A 6633-nucleotide genomic window follows, 5' to 3' on the forward strand; every position below is an offset into this window, starting at 1 on the left:
CAGACGGAAACCCTAGCTGTTAGAGGAGTACTTGTGATAGAATTCTTCCAAGCAGGCCAGACAGGACTTGCTTATCATTCTGGGCATTTTTAATCCATTACCAAAAAAAGCCAACAGATTACAGATTCCCAGGAGACCAGCAGATGCCACAGTGACTGAGTGGACTGGCCTGGCTGGCCACCCTGCCCAGGGAGGTCCACACCCTGATGGGAACAGAGCTGCCAGGAGAGGGTAGAGCAGCCAAGCAGACAGTCCTGGCTGCACTGATGGTCAGCACTGATGTCAGCCGTGGTCAGCACTGATGTCAGATGTGCCACCACAGGAAGAGCTCAATCACCTCCAGATCAAACAGTGTGACATCAGTAGAGTGCAGACATCTCCTCAATCACCTCCAGATCATCAGTGTGTCCTCTCCTCCCACCCACTCTCCAGCCCCATTAGGTGGGGACTTCTGCCTTCAGCTCCACCAATTCCCGTTTCCTTGCTCAGCTGGTACAGGCTGCTCTCTACACGGCTGGCAGATCACACAGGAACACACCAAATACCTGAAACCTCAAACACAGCACCTGCTGCCCGATTGGGATCTGCAGCCTCAAACACAGTCGCATCTTTCAGCTGTAGTCAAATCATCTCTCCAATCAGCAGTGAAAAGGCTGGCTTCCATCACCCTCCCATGGCAGCATGTCCCCAGAGTCACAGCACACCCACCCCATGCTGCCAGTGCCCTGTGCCAGTGGAGATGGGGTGAGCTGGGGGCTGCAGCACAATGGGATTAGGAAGGAGGATTTCTGGCAGCCAGAATCCCCTGTCCCCATGCTGATGGCACAGTGTGGCAATGCCACACAGGTAAAGCAGAGGAAAATCTACACCTTCAGCCTTTCACTTGGCAAGTACCTGCACAAACCAGAAGGCTTTTCACAGAGCATTCTGCAGGGCTCCAAGTGAGCCTCACAACACATGCAAAGGCGTTATCCAGGTCTCCAGAGAAACTTGACCTAGAAGCAGGAAGGACATCCAGGGCAGGAAACACTAGCAAGGCTGGCCAGGACAGGCTTGACCCATCACCTACAACTTCAGCACTGAAGAGCACAAAGTAGGAAACTGCCAAGATTGAAGCTGAACTAAATGCTGCTGTGTCTAAGCACCACCCGCCTCATACCTACTGCCTGCACAGACCACACTGGAGATTCCTATTTTCAATTCAATAAATCCAAGAGAAACAGCACACCATAGGAACACCCAAACCCCTGTGTATGGAGCAGGGGACACAACAGTAGYTCATTCATGACCAGCAGTCACATGGCTGGAAGCGATTACAGCAGCCCAGTCACTGTCAGCTGAGCTGCTGCTGCTCCTCCAGGATGCCCAGTGAGCTCCATTTCTCCCAGCCAGAGCACCCAGAGCCCAGCTCTTGAACCAGCACCCAACTGCCTTCAGCTCTCACACTTCCCACCTATTGTCCACCAGCAGCAAGAGCAGCAGGGCTTTGAARAGGGCTTTGACCATGCAAACAGGGATAGCTGATTCTGCATTAAAGCCTGAGCAACTTTGGGATGGACAGAGGGGAAATGCTTCTTTCATGCCCTCCCTTACCAGCAGGGCTGCAGAGTTCTGCCAAGGCCCACCCACCACAAACAGAACCACTGCTGTTTGTGCAACAATCCAATTCCCAAAGTGCCAACAGGAATGTATGGGCAAAGATGCCAACAGATGCCTGTCATGGGGCTTGGGGACCAGGGACAGGTGATGCTGTGACATTTGTTACAGTAACCCAACAAATATAGGTTTCATTCAACCCTGCACCAGCCTCATTAAAAGAGCTGGTCTCAGTTTTGCAATGTAGTTGTAAAGAAAAGAYATTCAGGAAAGTTTGGCTTTACATAGGCGTTAAAGCTATTTGGTAAACTTTTAAAATCCAATATCCACTTTTCACAYATCTGCTGGTGGGAGTTTCTGGATTCATGCTTGGCTTTTTTTGATGTAATTAGCAACTCTAATTACTTCATGAGCTCAATGTCCACAAAGATACACGGATTACTTAATGCACACTAGTACTTAGTTCCAAAAGTGCTGAGCATGCAAAGGCCAGTAATCTGTTGATAAATATTAACGTATCATGTTATGGCTATTCCAAATTTGACAAGAAACTCAAAGTTAAAAATTAATATCTGTTATTGCACCAGGCAGGTTGATAGCTTGTCAGTCACATGTTTAAACAGCTGGCCCAGAGAGATGAGAATCTGCTTTTTTTATGCTGAATTACTGCTCTAACATACATGGAGGCAGAGTAATATTCAAAGCCTGCACAAAACATTAACTTAAAGCATGTTTCTTTTCCCGCTTAGTACTTGGTGGTACACAGACTAAAAACAAGTAGCAGCCGCATAAATTTCACCTGTGGGACCCTCTGCAAACTGTACAGCAACACTGTAGCAGCTGAAATCTCCCCGCTTCCTTCCCCACGTCTGCTTCCCACCCTCTGTGCCATCAGAAGTGTCCCTGCACAGGGTTAAACCKCCTCCCAGCACGGCAGGTCAAGAGSTGCCCTTGTGAACACCATTAGAGAGCCGGGACTGAGCTTTGTAGGGCACGGATGGATCTGCACAAAACCTGCACTGGAGTAATGCAAGCAGGCTTGATGCTGCTTTTCCACCACCTCCTCTGCCACAGGCGATCCACGTGCAAGGAAATCAAGCTAACAGGCTATATCTAAAGAGGGACAAATGTCCTCAGAGAATTTCCAATCCACATCTCTCAGCATTTTATGGAACAAAGAAATGCAAAGCATTGTAACTTAACAAACAAACAAACCCCAACCACAAACAAGAAATACCTCATGCAGATATAAAGCAGAACTTACTTSGTCTTTGGCTCTGCTGAAAACACAGCCCCTTTGTGCTTGGCCACCTATTTATGTAAAATAGATTACCAAGAACATTATCTGTGTGTTGGGACACGTCACCAAATAAATTACCACCACCAAAAGTATCACCACCGAGGCAACCAAAGGTGTGAAATGAGCTACTGATCACATCACCTGCTTAGATAAGGAAGTGAATTACAGTATCTGTGATAGGCACACCCTCCCTAAACTCACTGCCAATCATGTAAAAGTATTTATCTTCTGCCCATGCACTATGCTATACTTTGTCAAAAATGCAACTGCTGTATTCAAGCACGTGCAGTTTTACAACACAAAAAATGCAGATAAAGCCACTCAGAAGGCACACAGATCACTTAGATCACCAGCAGCTGCTTAAGCACAACCACCAAATTACTGTCCCTAACATCCCTTCCAATCAATCACTGAGCAGCTCTCTCCTGCTTCCCCCGAATCAGAACTGTTGTATTTCCGCTCCTCCAAAGCCATTAGAGTGGCTGCACTAGAAAGCCAAGTAAACACAGGAAAGAGTTACTAGAAGATCCCGCATGAGTGGATTCAGCAAACTCATTTAACGAGGCTGCAATTCCTTCACTCACCATCTTAATCTCACAACAATTGAAACCCGGAGCAGAGGAGTCAGAAAGGGAGCCCCAGGGGAAGGGCTTCCTCTGCTCTTATCCAAATACCTAATGAAGTCATCAGTCCCCAGAGCCTCGGCCACTGAAAAGCTCATCTAGCCAAAACTGGTAAATAGGTTTCTGGAGTTTGGGGCGTTCTTAATCTGGGGAGATGTTTGCGTGTTTTATGGAAGGGGAAACTTCATCAGAGTAACTCTGATAAGAGAACAAAGACCCTGGTTAAACACAATTCCTTATATCTAGCACTGAATAACTCAGTTTAATAATCACATTATGATCTCTTAACTCAGACAAAGAATGAGTAATTCATCCTTCACAAGCAAAAAATTCCTTCAAAGGAGCTTGGTTACAACCAAGCAACATCCTCAAATTGTTAAACCTTTGGCAAGATGAACAGGCTGTGATAACGGCAGTGTTTTGAAAAGATTTCACTTAAATTATTTTATTACTTTTTTTTAAGTTATTTAGATGCAMACAAACAGCTCTGGAATTTAAAGTCTCTGCATGCACACACCCCACAGAAGGCCATCAAACACCCCCAGGGCAGAAATCAGCTGCAGAATATTGCACCCAGGGGACTTGCCTTGTGTCCACTAATCCCTGTGAATCACTGCTCTCCACTTACAAACTACCAGCAGCTCCTCTTTGCACAAGATTCTTTTCAAAACAGATTGAATTTCTATACATCATTATGCACAGCACCAGCACATGCTGATCTCGGTAACTATTCCCTCTTTATATCCAGGTTCCAGCTGTTGTCTTTAAAGTTACTCTGAGCAAGTCTCCAAGCATTAAGGAGTTTTGTTTCTCAGGTTACCAGGCTCACTGGAGAAGTCACAAGTGCTACGAGTTGAACAATGRCTCCAAGTTCTCATGCAAAAGCAATTTATTTGAGATATCTATTATCTTTTATAGTCGCTTCTACAGATTGACCAAAAACAGGAAGCCCAGCTCTCACATTCCACTGGAATTGTGTAACAGCAATAACAACCTCAAAGGCTGATTCAATGGCATTTGCTCAGATCTGTACCAGCAGCTCTCCTGAACAGAAATCAGGGAGTCCCAGTGATGCCCTGCTGGAAGGTACAGATGCTCATACAGAGCACACATGCAGCCAAGGAAGCATTAACTGGGGCTGGTTCCCATCCACATGCTTCACCACTATTTGTACCAAGACAAAAACTTACAACTGGAACACAGTCATGCCTGCAGAGTTGTTACCTCTGTGAGCACTGGAACTTGATGTTATCCATTAGAATACTTTTAGCCAGCATCAGGGTGCCCCAGCAAAGGAAAGTATGAAGCTTTAAGTCCTGAAAAATTCCCTGCTCTTCTCCTTCCCTTCCCAGGCTCCCAACAAGAAGCCATTGTTAGGGGGAGAGGGGTGACACTTCCTCTCCCGGTCCAAATTAGAGATGTATAAAAATAAACCCACGCAGCTGTCCCACGACTTCACTTTACTTCACCCCGCTTCAATTAGATGAGAAGTCGCTCCCATTTCCTCACACTTTCTGCTYTGGGAATATACCCTGCACAAAAGATAAAAGCTAAATGCAAACCGAACCCCTTTTCAGCGGCGCTCTGCGGGAACCCGCAGCGGGAAGCGGCACCTCCCCGCCCCTCGGCCGGGCTCCGCTTCTCCCAACTCGCACAAAGCCCCAAAGTCTGCGGCAGCCGGGGCTCCATCCCAGCCGAGCCCGGGCAGCGCATCCCCCGCTCCGGGCCCGCCCCGGCACTGCCCGGGGGTGAAGTTTTCCAGGGGGATGAATCAGACAAGTGCCTTTTCATCGCCGCGGGGAGCGGCAGCAGCGCGCTCGGCGGACACGGCCCCGCGTCCCGCCGGTCACCACCGAACCCGCTGCCCCGGGACACCCCCGGGGACCCGCCCGGTGCAGAGCGGAGCCGGGCGGCAGCGAGGGCCGGGCCGGGCCCCACAGAGCCGCCGGGGCCGGTCGGCGCCTCCCCCGCTGCCAGCGCGGGCGGGATGCTCGGGGCGGGCTGGCGCACGGCCAGCGGCGGGGCGAGCGCCCGCAACTTTGGGCGAGTTGGAGCCGCGCTGGAGGAGCCCCCGGAGCACTCACCGTCCGTGCCGTGCCGTGCCGTGCCGTGCCGTGCCGTGCCGTGCCGTGCCGTGCCGCTCCGAGCCGTCCCGCCGCCCCAGCCCCGCCCGCTGCCCGCGCTCGGCGCTCCCCGGCCCCGCCGCCCCGGCCCCATTGGGCCGCCCGCCCGCACATCACGGTGCCCCGCGCTGCGAGTGGGCGGCAGCCGAGTCACTCAGGGCAGGGCAGAGCCCAGCCTGCAGCCGGGGCACGCCCCGTCCTCGTCCCCGCCGCCGTCGAGCTGCTCTGCTGTGCCTTCTCCCCGCCGTTCCCCGCCCGCATCCCTCCCGTCCTGCGTGGATCCATCCTCATGCCCTGYGTGCATCCCCAGTCCCGCGCATGCCTCCCCTGCCCGGCAAGCATCCCGCAATCTCCTGTGTGTGGTTCTCCTCCGAGCCGGCATCCTTTCCTCTCTACAAGCATCCCTTCCTCCTGTGCTCGCGTCCCTCCTCCCGTGCAGCACYGTCCTGTCTCCCATGCACAGGCTGCCCTGCCACGCAGACAGAGCAGCTCTGCGCTTCCCTCGCAAATTCCCCCCGTCTCCCCGGAGCAGCCCTGCGGGGTGATGCTGAGGATGTGCGGGGRCAGCTGGTGCTGATGGGCGAGGAGCTCCGCACAGAGCGGAGCCAGGGGCAGCTCCCACAAGGAGTAAATGGGGTGCAGGTGCCTATCCCTGCCACCCTGTTATCCTGGGCTCCTGGACAGAGAGCCTTGCCATGGCCTTTCCAGTTTCCAGCTGTCTGATTTGGGATAGGTGACCTCATAACTGTCCTAATTTCTACATTTGCTACACAGATATTCACGCCGAAAATTGCTAGAAGGGTTGAGGAAATCAAGGGCCTTAGGGACGCTTTTGCGTAAAAGTGGYGGAGAACAGAAGTTAATCCAAAATAGGCCTTGAACAGAGAAAGAAACAGCAAACACCTGATGTGGGAAGAAGGAGGTGAACAAAGAAGGGGATGGGGCCAGAGCTGCACTGCTGGGCCAGAAAAGGGGGAAGGCATTGCCCCAA

The 6633-nt window shown here is 51.5% G+C and overlaps 1 protein-coding gene across 2 annotated transcripts in view; it reads right to left on the bottom strand.

The window, feature by feature from the left end:
* PLS3 (plastin 3) overlaps positions 1-5680 on the bottom strand; it is a 47738-nt gene extending 42058 nt beyond the window's left edge. Inside the window, exon 1 of one of the 2 annotated variants that reach the window (XM_057381521.1) lies at positions 5604-5680. The gene's annotated coding sequence lies outside the window, so the exon portion shown is untranslated. Of the gene's footprint in view, positions 1-2860; positions 2933-5603 lie in introns of those variants that run through there. The other variant, XM_057381525.1, reaches the window with a different exon arrangement.
* Positions 5681-6633: the final 953 nt, after the last annotated feature.

The sequence above is a fragment of the Malurus melanocephalus genome, unplaced genomic scaffold (assembly GCF_030028575.1).
Source record: "Malurus melanocephalus ecotype Western Australia unplaced genomic scaffold, MMel_1.1 scaffold_514, whole genome shotgun sequence".
Lineage (NCBI taxonomy): Eukaryota > Metazoa > Chordata > Aves > Passeriformes > Maluridae > Malurus > Malurus melanocephalus.